Here is a 12,904-nt window from a genome sequence, read left to right as displayed (position 1 = left end):
CACACACACACACACACACACACACACACACACACACACACACACACGCACACACGCACACACACACTCCCCTCCTTCCTTCGAGTCCGCGCGCGCGCGCGCACACACACACATACACACACACACTCCCTCCCTCCCTCCCTCCCTCCCTGCGAGTCCGCGGCCTCCGCCAAGTCCGGAGGCGCCTGCGCGAGGCTCTGCGGGGTCTGAGCCGAGGGTGCCGGCATTCTTACCGGAAGTGCCTGAGAAGGTTGTGCGGTGATGAGGCAGCTTGAAGACCCGCATTAGACGGGGACTGAGTTTCCCCCTAGACGTCTGGGAGCCGGAATCGGGAGGCCACCTGCGTCAGTGTCCGGCTTCCTTTGCCCTTGGATGACCTATACGCAGCTTCCCCCGCCCCCACCCTACGGCCTCAGCGGAGCCGGCGCAGCGCACCGGCCTGTACTGGACACGCCCGCCTGCCAGGCAGCGAACCAGTCCTGCTCCCCGCTCCGCTGTCCTCCCGGAAAGCCTTTTTACTTAACGCTGGTGTTGCCCACCCCCGTTTTTCTCTCGGCGGCAACTGAAAAGCTCCCACCTATCCCCCAGCTTCAAGCCCTCCAGTTGACTGCCTGCTCCCAAGGCTGCTGGCCTTCCCTCTCATTGCTTTAGTTCTGCTTTTCTAACAGTGACCACGAGAACAGCTGCCTCCCCGCGTCTAAGAACAAAAGCTAACCAACTGGAGAAATAAATGCTCCTCATGTGATGTACGTTTGTGCTTGTTGAGCTTTACTATTTTTACCACAAGTTTCCTATAAATTTAAGTGAGGGAAAAGGAGATCATGGGTATGGGGAGAAGAATCCCATCTGTTGCCAAAAAGTTTTACCGGTAATTCATACTGGTCTTTCAAAAATTTCAAGAGTTGTATGTAGTACGTTAGGGGTATTTCATTCAGATATGATTTATGGTGAAAGATTTGAGAATCGGTTCAAATTCTAAATCTGCAGTTTGCAACAAACAATAGGTTGTGCTCTTTCAAAAGTACTGAATCTCTATTTTCTTTCTCTGATTTTACTAAACCTGAAATGAAATTGTGTTGTTTTAGTCCAACAGTAAAACTTTTCTTGATACTTGATAATTTTGATAATTTATTGAGCATCTACCATGTGACAAACGTTGCATTAAATGCTTTGCTTATATTATCTCACTTAATCCTAAGTAGTTCTACAAAGTACTGTATGCATATTTCTCTACTATGCGTTAAATGTTGTTTACAGATAAAAGGGTCATTGCCCTTATGGAACCACCATCTAATAGCAGAAACTCGTGGATACAAGTGTTTGGGATAGAAATATTTATATAGAAATATTCATATAGTATAACACATATCTATATCTATATATCTATATCTATATAGTGTGAGGACAAAGAATAGAAATAGAAACACTAAGACCTTGGGGCGCCTGGGTGGCTCAGTCGGTTGGGTGTCCGACCTCAGCTCAGGTCACTATCTCGCGGTCCGTGAGTTCGAGCCCCGCATCGGGCTCTGGGGTGATGGCTCAGAGCCTGGAGCCTGCTTCAGATTCTGTGTCTCCCTCTCTCTCTGCCCCTCCCCCGTTCATGCTCTGTCTCTGTCTCAAAAATAAATAAAACGTTAAAAAAAAAATTAAAAAAAAAGAAAAAGAAACACTAAGACCTTACAGATCAATAGGAAAACTGTATACATGAATGGTCAATTCACAAAATAAATTCATAAGTGCCTAGTACATGTTTTACTAATATTCAAACTCATTAATAATGAAGACAAATGAGATATTTCCAGTGGATCTAATTAGCCAATTTGTTTAAAATGCGAATTAACTCCATTGGTGAGGGTAGAGTGAAATGAACACTCATCCTGTTGGGGATCTAAATTAGGACAAAGATTTTGGTAAGTTATTTGTCAAATCATAACAAATTTTCGCATGACCTAAATTAATAATCTCCTTTCTGGAAATTATAAGGAGATATTCCAGAATACAAACATTTATATGAAATAATAATAAGGGAAGTGAAAAAGCTCCCCAAACTGGAATACCTTTCTCATACAAATGCAATTGTACTTTGTATCACATTTATTTGTTTATGGGCATTTCCTCTGTGTGGTTCATTATACTTGGTTTGGAGTTGTAAGGATCACAAAGATGGGGAATTCATGAAATTTGCCCTAAGAAGTTCACAATCCACTGTGTCATTCTTTTACTTACAAACATTAATAGTTGAGAGGTTGCTGCAATATCATAAAATAACAAGATGTTTGTGGAGCTTGTCAATTAAATTTCCTATGATTTCCTTTGCTGATAGAAATGAAGAAGAAATCTGCACATTGAATGCAATGTCAAATAAAATATTAATGAAAAAGAGACCTTGCAAAGTTTGAGTAATAATTATTGAAAAACTCCCATGTATTATTTAACCTCTAAAGATCCCAATTTATTACTAAATAGTTATGACTTGAGGAAATCGTCCCAATTGTAACATATGTGGCCAACTTATTCTTTAGACTTGAACTAGTTCTTACTTGGACCATAAACAGTTTTCATTATTTTGAAGGTTGTCAGAATCTTGATTATCTTAAGAGGCTTAAATTCCACAGTAACATGAACTTGCAAAGCTGTTCCCTTTTCATAGGTAGTCTGGGTGGAGAAAATACCAGAAGCAAATGAAGATAACAATTACAATTATTCATTTGTTTCATGGCTGGTGTTATACTAACAAGCGATTTTAGAACTAGGAGTTCATTGCTCCCAAACACAGAAAGTGACATGGAACTGTTAATCATTAGTATTTAATGCTATCTAACCATGTTAGAACACCCATGTTACGAGGAAAAGAGCTAATTTTGTTTTAAATTATCTACTTAAGGGCCACTTAGATCAGCTACCTGAAGCAATGTCACTAATGAAGAAATGGCTATAGTTTTGGTAACCATGAGAACTAATTTTTAAAATGCATAGAAAAAGTTTGGAAGGAAATCCACTAAAATATTAACTGTGATTATCTTTGGAAGGTGAAATTATGGGTGATTTCCCTCTTTCTAGTTTTTTATGTTTTCTAAGTGTTTTACAATGGGAATGTATTGCTTTAATAATCCAAAAGGAAAATAGAACACTTTTAAGAAGTATTGCTAAATTCATAATTGAGTCAACCAGTTACTTTACAGTCCTTATGCAATCAATACATTGCATACTGCATACAATATATTGCATGAGTATGGTCATTAACAGGGAAATAACCCAAAAGGATGGATAAGCACTTCTGTCTGGAGACTGTCTTAGGGGTGGCAACAGGTACAGTTATTTGGAGGGCTCATATGATACAGCTTCAACACAATGACCAGGTGCTCTTAGCAAGGAAGTCAGAATTCTTTGCCAAATAATTCCAATTCTCTCTTCTGGCCATACGATGGCATTGTACTTCCGGGCCCCCTTGTGGTTGAATAGGGCCGTGTGACTGATTCAGACAAGTGAACTATGAGAAGTAACACGTGTCTTTGCACACTGGATTTTTTTTAACGCACCAATGTAAGATATTCCAGAGCCTGCTGTCCCTCGGGCACAGCAACAGGCAAGACTTGATACTGCAGCTACTCTATCAGTCTGAGTGCTTGAGAGATTCCAGTGAACAGAACACTTCTAGAATAAGAAATAGACTTTGTAGTTATACACCACTGAGATTTTGGGGGTGATTTGTTACTGCAGCATAGCTTAGCCTGACATGGTAAATAAACTTTGTTTTAAGCCTCACATTTGGAGGTGGCTATTCTGAATGATATACTGCGTGCCTCAGTGAGTCTATCTGTGGCAGCATTGTTTCCTAAAGTGTTTTTCCTTCACACCTGAATTACTCAGTACTCATAATTATTATGATATGCCAGGTGAATACATTTCATTGTAAATGAATACTTACCTCTATTGCTTCTCAGAGTAACAGTGAATTTTGTTTTGCTTTTAATTTTTTTTATTATGGAAAATGTCAATCACATGTAAAAGTAGAATAGTACAATAACCCTCTCAGCTTCAGTATCAACAACTCATGGTCACATCTTATTTCGTAAGATGTACATTCACCCACCCTACCCTTCCCCCCACAGCTGGATAATTTGGAGGCAAATCATTTATCATATCTTTTCATCTCTAAATTTTTCTGCCTGTGTATTTAAAAGATGAGTACTTTACAAAGTAGAAATAATAATGCAATGAATTCCCTCATATCCAATACCACCATCTAACTTCAATGTGGACAAACTTGTTTCATGTATACCTTTACCCATGCATATTATTTTGAAGCATATATAATATGTCATATCATTTCATCCATAAATATTTCAATATGTATTTCTACAATAAAATTGCTCTTTGCGAAAACATAATAATATTATTTTCACACCTGAGGATTTAACAATAATTCTCTAATAATGCCAAATATTTAGGCATTGGTGTTCATATTTCTAATTATTTCATAAATTTTATAATTTTTAAATTGTATGAATCAAAATCCAATTAAAGTCAACATTTTTAGATTGATTTCTAATAATGTTCTCTCTCTTTTGTTCCTTGCACCTTATTTTTTGAAAAAAAAAACATGTCTTTTGGACTGTGGAATTATCAGGATTTGGACTTTGTCTTTCCCCACAGTGTCTTTTAACATGTTCCTCTTGCCTGTGTGTTTCTTGTAAGCTCATAGCTACATCTGGAAGTTTGGTTTCGTACAGGTTTAATGTTTTCGCAATGCCGTCCCATAAGTGGTGTTATATACTTCCAACAGATACATAATATCTTATTGGCCTCTTTCCATGATGTTAGCAACCATTGATAGTCACCACTTGGATTCACTCTTTCATTTGGGTTTGCAAAATGGTGACATCCTATTTTTTCTTTTTTATTCATTATTGGAACTAAATTCCAATAGATAAAAATTCCCTCAACAGCTGTTTAGTTCTCCCAGAATATAGTTCATATAGAAAGGAAAGTTAAATATTTGACCTTTTACTTTACTGTTTTCAGAAAAATGAGTTGCCTCCCTTGTATCCTCTAAAGGAGACTAATGGTGGGGGGAGGGGGGTTAATATATGTAAGTTAAATATATGTGTATGTATGTATATGTGTATGTATGATACTACACCAGTTCTCTAGATTTTTTGTGTAAACAAACTTAAGCATTTCACCATTGTTCATCCCAATATTTAATGCTATAATGAACACATGTCATACTTATTGCCTTAATCATAATACAAAAAAATATTAAAATGGTCAAAGGAATCATAATTAAATTTAAATCAGATTAGGATTTTTTTTAATTCTAATGTTAGATTTCTACTTTTTTCTATTAAGTCAAAAAACAAATCAATAAGAAAAGATTTTTAAAACTAATAGTTGCTTTTATATAAATAAGGATAGTCACATCTGAATTCATCTGCAAAAATTTTGAAGACATAGGCATGTCATATTAGTACACACACTAATTTTATATTTAGAAGCTGGCATAAGGAAACTCACCAGAGCTAAAATGTGTTCAGATTGAGTTAACAATTTCAGGCAATCGAAAGAGAGAAGAAACAACTGTTGATGATCCAATTCCACTACCACTTAGCATGTAAACTGGAGACAGAAAGAGAACTGAAATTCAAATCAGAGAAGTGAAATTATTCTCCTTGTCAGTTGCTTGAATAATATTTAAGAATAAGCTCAAAAGAAATGTTAATGTGCTTTCTGAGTTACATAAGTTTAATCCTGTGCCATAATTAGGAGAAAAATTGAACTAGGGTTATCATCTTCTCTATGTACATTTGAGAAAAGAGATCACATTTGCAAACATTGGGAAAACTCGAGCTTTCTTCAGCAGGAAATAAGACAAGTAACCCACCACTGGGTGGCAGAGACCACGTCCTGAGGGCCTGTAGTGACCCTCTCAGAATGTGGCAATGAGAAGCACACCCTGAAGTCAGTGGGAAATTTCCTGTGACATGCATCTCTGAGCCTGCCTGACATTTCGTGCCCAAGAGTCAGGCTCCAGGGCTGTATAGCAGCATCTTGCAAGCAAGAGAGCAATGGCAAAGAGGGCTAAGCAATGGAGAACCTAGAATAGCACAACCACACTGTTTTGACAATACTGAAGTCCAGGATTAGTGCAGGACCTCCCCAAAACAGGAAAGGGAGTTTCAAAAATGATTGGTTGAATTTTCCCTCCAACCTCAGAACAGATTACATTTTATTTAAGAAATATGGGAATGTGATATTTCTTTTATCCTGGTGTTGTAGAATAAACTTCATGCCCATTGTATGTAATTTTATAATAGTGATTCCTTGATAAAAAAAAAAAAAAAAGCACATAAATGGAAAAGAAATCCTGTCCTTTATTATGAGAGATAATGATGTTTCTGTCAGGCTTTTTTTTTTTTTTTTTTTTGGTAACAGATTGAGTAGTTAGTTCAAAAGTGAATTTTTTATATAAAATTTCTTTGACTTCTTCAAATCAAGAAAAAGAAATAGTAATAAGCAGAAGAATCTTTTCTGCACACTTTGCAATGTGCCTTACTATTTAAAAAAAAAAAACAATGCAGGGGTGCCTGGGTGGCTCAGTCAGTTAGGCTTGCGTCTTTGGTTCAGGTCGTGATCTCGCAGTTCATGGGTTTGAGCCCTGCATCCGGCTCTGTGCTGACAGCTCAGAGCCTGGAGCCTGCTTTGGATTCTGTGTTTCCCTCTCTGTCTGCCCCTCCCCCACTTGCTCTCTGTCTCTCTCGCCCTCTCTCTCTCAAAAATAAATAAACATTAAAAAAGTTTTTTGTAAACAGTAGAATTATGGACTCAGACTTTTACAACACAAATTAAACTCTATGCATATATATATATGTATATATATATATATACACATGCATATATATATATATATATACACATACATACATACATATAATGTGTGTGTATATATATATAGTTAAGCAGATTAGAGATATATATGTACAGTTAAACAGGTTAATATATATATACACAGTTAAATAGGTTTTAACAAAGTATGTAAGTATGCATTAAGTAGGAAAAGGGAATCATCATCTGCCTCATTTTTCCTCTTGAAGTAAGGTTTTGCAAAATTGTCTGCTGTGATTGACCAGTGATATACAAGGAGACTGGATAATATGGGACCACATTTCCTCATGTGGGATTTCTCTCTGTTACAGTCATTTCCATGCCCATTTCCTTCTTAACATCAAGGACTCCTGGACAGGATGCCTGGTCTCAAATAAACACTATTATTTCTCCCAAATAGAATCTTCTTCAATGACTCCTATTTTCATCTCAATGATGGTTTGTCATTTCTGTTACAGTCTGGGCTTTTCTTGCTGTCCTTCTATATATAGTTAGATTTAGAGTTGACTAAGGATGTTAGTAGCCTTCAAAATATCAGAGGCTTGAACTAGATGCTTCTTTTTCTTTTGCTTTAACATCCAGATACAAGTAGTGTAGGAATGCCATGGAACTCTCTTCTGTGAAGTGAGTGCAGACTTTGGATTCTTCTAGTTTTTTACTCTATCATCTGAGGCCTCTATCCTGATGGTCCAAGATGGCTCTTTAGCTCCAGCAAGAAGAAGGAAAAAGACACAGTGGGTCAAAGGGCATGTAAGACATTTCTTAAGGAAGGGTCTCTGAAGCTGTTACAGGATACTGTTATTTGTATCCATTGATTATTACTCTCCTGGCCACATACAATTGCAAGGAAGAATGGGGAATTGTCTTCATTTTGGGAGCCCTGTGCCCAGCTGGAAATTCTAATGGAAGAATGGATATTGGGAGGAAATAGCAGTTTCTGCTACCCTCTGTTTGAACCATGGTACCTTTGAGAACTCCCTTGTTGCAAGAACACAATAATATTTTATCAAGCAGCAAGGATCTGAGCAAGCTCTGCATGATTACTGTAACTCTAGAATAAAGGCTGACTTTTCAGTCATACTGGAGCACCCTATTGAGGATTACGTTGTCAGTGTTTAATCTTCACCTGCAAAGTCAAATACAAAACCTTCTCTCCACCCCTCCCTTTCTTTTCCTCATCACATCTTTAGGAATATCTGCTCTTGCTGACTCACTTCCTCACCTCCTTTGTTTATCTTCAACCTTCTTCAGAATGGATTCTCCCAAATTACTCCACTATTCTTGCTAAGGCCAAGAGTTAACCCATAAAACTAAATTAGTCAGCTGTTTTTCTGTCATCTTCCTTGGCTTCTCAGCATCGGGCAAAGCTGGCACTTCCTCTTTTTTGAAACCTCTTCTGTTGGATTCCATGACACAACATTCTTCCAGAGGCTCCTTGTAAGTCTTCTTTGTGGAACTTCTCCTTGACCAGAACACGAAATGATGGATCTCCTAAGCCCAGTTCTAAGTTCTTCTGTTCTCTGCCATTACACATAGATGAATTCATCCACTGCAGGCTTCACTTATCATTGTGCATTGAGGATTCACTAAACTATGCTTATAGCTTGACCTTTATTCTGTTTTGCAATATCTCTTTTACTTTCAATGTCTGAGCAAGTAAGTGACTAATTTGTCTTTGATTAGCCAAAGCTGCTTCTTTATTATCCATCTGAATGCACAGAAATTTTTAAAAATGTATGAGCTTGTTAGTAAACCATAAACTCTATAGCCACAGTAAGAGAAAAATATTATAACTAGCTTATCACCATAATGATTAATCTCTTATTCCTCAACTGACTTAAATAATTAGATATCTGCTGTTTCTCAGACACATTCTCTATATGTTATTGAGGATTAAAAAGAGAAATGAAAGAAAATGTCTCTTTATTGGGAATTTAGAAATATAATTGAGGGTCACCTAGGTGGCTCAGTTGGTTAAGCGTCTGACTCTTCATTTCAGCTTGGATTATGACCTCATGGTTCATGGTCTGAGCCCCACTTGGGATTCTCTCTCTCCCTCTCTCTCTCTCTGCCCCTCCCCTACTCATGTTCGCTCGCACTCTCCCTCTCTCTCTCTCTCTCAAAAATAAATAAACTTCAAAAAATAATTGAGAATGAAGATATGCCTTAAATACACAGATATTTGCAACATATACATAATTATATGTACACAAAGAGCAATGTTAAGCCCTTCTAGGGATAAGTATTAGTTTATATAATGGGTCTGTGCCTTAGTTCAGTTATTTATAAAATAAAGATAACAATAACACAAGATTGTTGTAGAGATTAAATGACTAATCTACATAGGAGTGTCTCAAAAGTTACAAGAATTCCACATAACACAGATACCTAATAAAACTGAGATATTTTTGAGCTCTACCTCTCACAGTTTTGTTCTCCACGAGACATTATTAAATTTTTTTAATGTTTTATTCACTTTTTGAGATAGAGAGGAAAAAGACAGAGACGGAGCATGAGCAGGGGAGGGGCAGACAGAGAGGGAGACACAGAATCCAAAGCAGGCTCCAGGCACCAGGGTGTCAGCACAGGGCCCAAACCTGTGAACTTCAAGATCATGACCTGAGCTGAAGTCAGAGGCCTAACCAACTGAGCCACCCAGAAGCCCCTCCATGAGATGTTATTGCAGGTTGTCTATAGTTGTTTTGAAGTTTTTTTCAGGCCAAAATGATCGTTGTGGGTGTTCTGGTGTGGAACACTGAGATAGCAGGTGACTAGCTATTCAAGTGTTAGAGCTATTCAAATGTACTTTTTAAGGAAAAGGAAAATCACTGGTTTTGTCCTCTGATACCTAGTCATATGACCTACTTATATGCAGATTTGAAGGTCTTCTATTCTACCATGCCCACTTGCAGTTAGAACCCATCATCAGCTGCAGAATACCTGCATTCCTGGGGGCTCCTCAGATTTTATATTTGAATTTTCTGCTGGTGAACTCATATCGAAAGCTTAGTTGAGAGAATAGTTCTTGAGAAATCATCTATGGTAATGTTTTTTCCTTGGATTAAATTACATCCTGAGAAGCAACACTTGAACTAAATTACTTAGCCCCTTGTAAAATCACCAATGCTAATTTGAGTTTTAATATTATATTCCCAGCTTTTACCAAAATTATTATAACACATAGTGATGTAAAATTTGGTCTTGTTTGTTATTAAGCAAAACCAGACCATTTCATTGCTCAGTGAGTTCGTTTTATCTTTGTGTCTATTGTCAGAAATTGCTATAAGAATTTAAAACCTGAAAGAACGATGTGTATGTCTTAAGGAACAGGTATGCTTCTTCCTATCTAAAAGTTATGAAACCTGACTTAGTTTGGTCCTGTTTTGGTTTGCTACTGGCTTCCAAGAAGTTAAAAGGCAAATCAAATGATCAATCACACTAAGTCCATCACTATTATGATCACTTTTTACCTTCTTTCATGATTGATTCTATATTTCTATTTTATTGTATATAAACAGATAGATGATAGATAGGATGGATAGATAGGTAGGTAGATAGATAGACAGACAGATAGATAGATAGATAACAGATAGACAGATCTCCCTTAGGATAAGCCACATAAAATATGTTAAGGAAAGATTTTCTTTTCTTCTACTGTTAATGTTAATGGAAAATGATCATTTCAGAGAGTTATTGTAAATACATAAGAAATATTGGAGTGAGGATTAAAGGTTTAAGAAATTTAATAAAATATTTAGAATTATCTTCTTGAAATTTCAATACTGCAGTAACAAATATTTAAATGTATTCTAAATTTCAATGTAATCTTTTTTGAAATGATCAACAAATAGATTTAAATCATGATTTGATTTGCATTACTAATTTACACATCATGAATTCTATTGAATAAAGTAAATTAGAATGCTTTTGCATATTGAAGATTTAGCAAGAACACAGTCTCTAACGAATATGAACTGCTTTCGTTAAATTGCAAGATCTCTTCAATTATAATCTTCTCCCATGCAGTTTTATATTTTTCTTAGGAAAGGCAATGCAACAAGGCTCAAACTGCCATAAAATTTTCATAGGGTTATAAAGCTAAAAATATTTTTAAAGGGTTATTTCATTAAAAATTTCTTTTTTTATTTTTTTTAATGTTTTATTTATTTTTGACAGAGAGAGAGAGACAGAGCATGAGCGGGGGAGGGTTAGAGAGAGAGGGAGATACGGAATCCGAAGCAGGTTCCAGGCTCTGAGCCATCAGCACAGAGCCCAATGTGGGGCTCGAACTCATGGACTGCGAGATCATGACCTGAGCCGAAGTCGGACGCTCAACCGACTGAGCCCCCCGGGCGCCCCAAAAATTTCTTTAATTAAACTTAATATTAGATTTTTTAAATTATTTTATGAAGTTTTTTTACTTTATATTATTGAGACAGAGAGCGAGGGCACGCACATAAGTGGGGGAGGAGCAGAGAGAGAGGGAGACAGAGGATCCAAAGTAGGCTCTGAGCTGACAGCAGAGAGCCCAGTGTGGGGCTCGAACTCACAAATCGAGAGATCATGACCAGAGATGAAATCAAGATTCAGAGGCTTAACCAATTGAGCCACCCAGGTGTTCCATTTAGACTCTATATTTTAAAAAAAAATTATTTTTATTTTTTAATGTTTATTCTTGAGAGAGAGAAAGAGACAGAGCATGACCTGAGGAGGGGCAGAGAGAGAGAGGGAGACACAGAATCTGAAGCAGGCTCCAGGCTCTGATCTGTCAGTGTAGAGATTGATGTGGGGCTCAAATTCAGGAATTGTGAGATCATGACCTGAGCTAAAGTCAGACGCTTAATCAACTGAGCCATCCCGGCACCCTATTAGACTTTATATTTTAAAGCAGTTTTTAGATTTACAGAAAAAAATAGCAAAAAGTACAGCATTCCTATATATTCCCTTTTCTCTCACCCACAGCAATATTTCATTTTTAGTAAGAACAGTTAAAAAAAGTTTAAGCCAATGGATACCTAGGGGGGTCACCCCCCCAAAAAAATAAATAAACCTTTTTTTTTTTAATGAGGGGGCACCTGGGTGGCTCAGTCAGTTAAGCATCTGACTTCAGTTCAGGTCATGATCTTGCAGTTTGTGAGTTCGAGCTTCACATCCGGCTCTCTGCTGTCAGCACAGAGGCAGCTCCTGATCCTCTGTCCCCCTCTCTTCTTCCCCTCCCCTGATCGTTCATGCGCACTTTCTCTCTCTCAAAAATAAATAAACATTAAAAAAAATGAGGAAGCTTCTTTCTTTAGAAGCCTCCAGCAAATCTAAAAAAAAACAAAAGGATGATTTCATTATTACAATAAGTCATTGGCAGCTGTGACTTCCAATGACCTCCTTTGTTATTCTATTCATAGATGCTACATGCATATTATTAATTAATGCATTAATTAATTAAATGCATATCACAAGGGTAAGTGAAACATTACAATTATAGTATTGCTTAAACTGGACACACTGAAGTAAATATACCTATGTTTATAAAAAATATAAAAATTATACTTGATCACTGTTATTAGAATAATATTTTAAACATCCTCTTTAAGGTGCCTCTAATTTATCTGTTCTGATATTCTTTCTGTACATTTCATCCATTTGTGCCAATTTTAGTGCCTAGTTGTTTTTTTTTTTTCCTTTAAGATTTTATTTTTGGACACCTGGGTGGCTCAGCTGGTTAAATGTCTGACTTCAGCTTAGGTCATCTCATGGTTCGTGGGTTTGAGTCCCACACCAGGTTCTCTGCTGCCAGCAAGGAGTCTGCTTCTGATCCTGTCTTCCTCTTCTCTGCCTCTCCCCCACTTTCACACTCTCTCTCTTTCAAAAATAAAATAAACATGTAAAAAAAATTATTTGTAGGTAATCTCTACACCCAACATGGAGCTGGAACTTACAACCCCTAGATTGTCTGATGCTATGAGGACTGAGCCAGCCAAACACGGCCCTACTTCTTTTTCTTTTTTTTTTCTTTTTTTTTTTT

At 37.1% G+C, this 12,904-nt stretch overlaps 1 protein-coding gene across 2 annotated transcripts in view; it reads right to left on the bottom strand.

Annotated features, from left to right (window-relative positions):
* Nucleotides 1–602, bottom strand: part of ZFYVE16 (zinc finger FYVE-type containing 16) — a 48,758-nt gene extending 48,156 nt beyond the window's left edge. For both annotated transcript variants that reach the window (XM_049649715.1, XM_049649718.1), the window contains exon 1: nt 234–602. The gene's annotated coding sequence lies outside the window, so the exon portion shown is untranslated. The remainder of the gene's footprint in view (nt 1–233) is intronic.
* Between the last annotated feature and the right edge of the window lie 12,302 nt (nt 603–12,904).

The sequence above is a fragment of the Panthera uncia genome (assembly GCF_023721935.1).
Source record: "Panthera uncia isolate 11264 chromosome A1 unlocalized genomic scaffold, Puncia_PCG_1.0 HiC_scaffold_17, whole genome shotgun sequence".
NCBI classification, from domain to species: Eukaryota; Metazoa; Chordata; class Mammalia; order Carnivora; family Felidae; genus Panthera; species Panthera uncia.
Note: the sequence above shows the minus strand (reverse complement) of the source record. Positions and strands in the feature narration are given on the sequence as shown.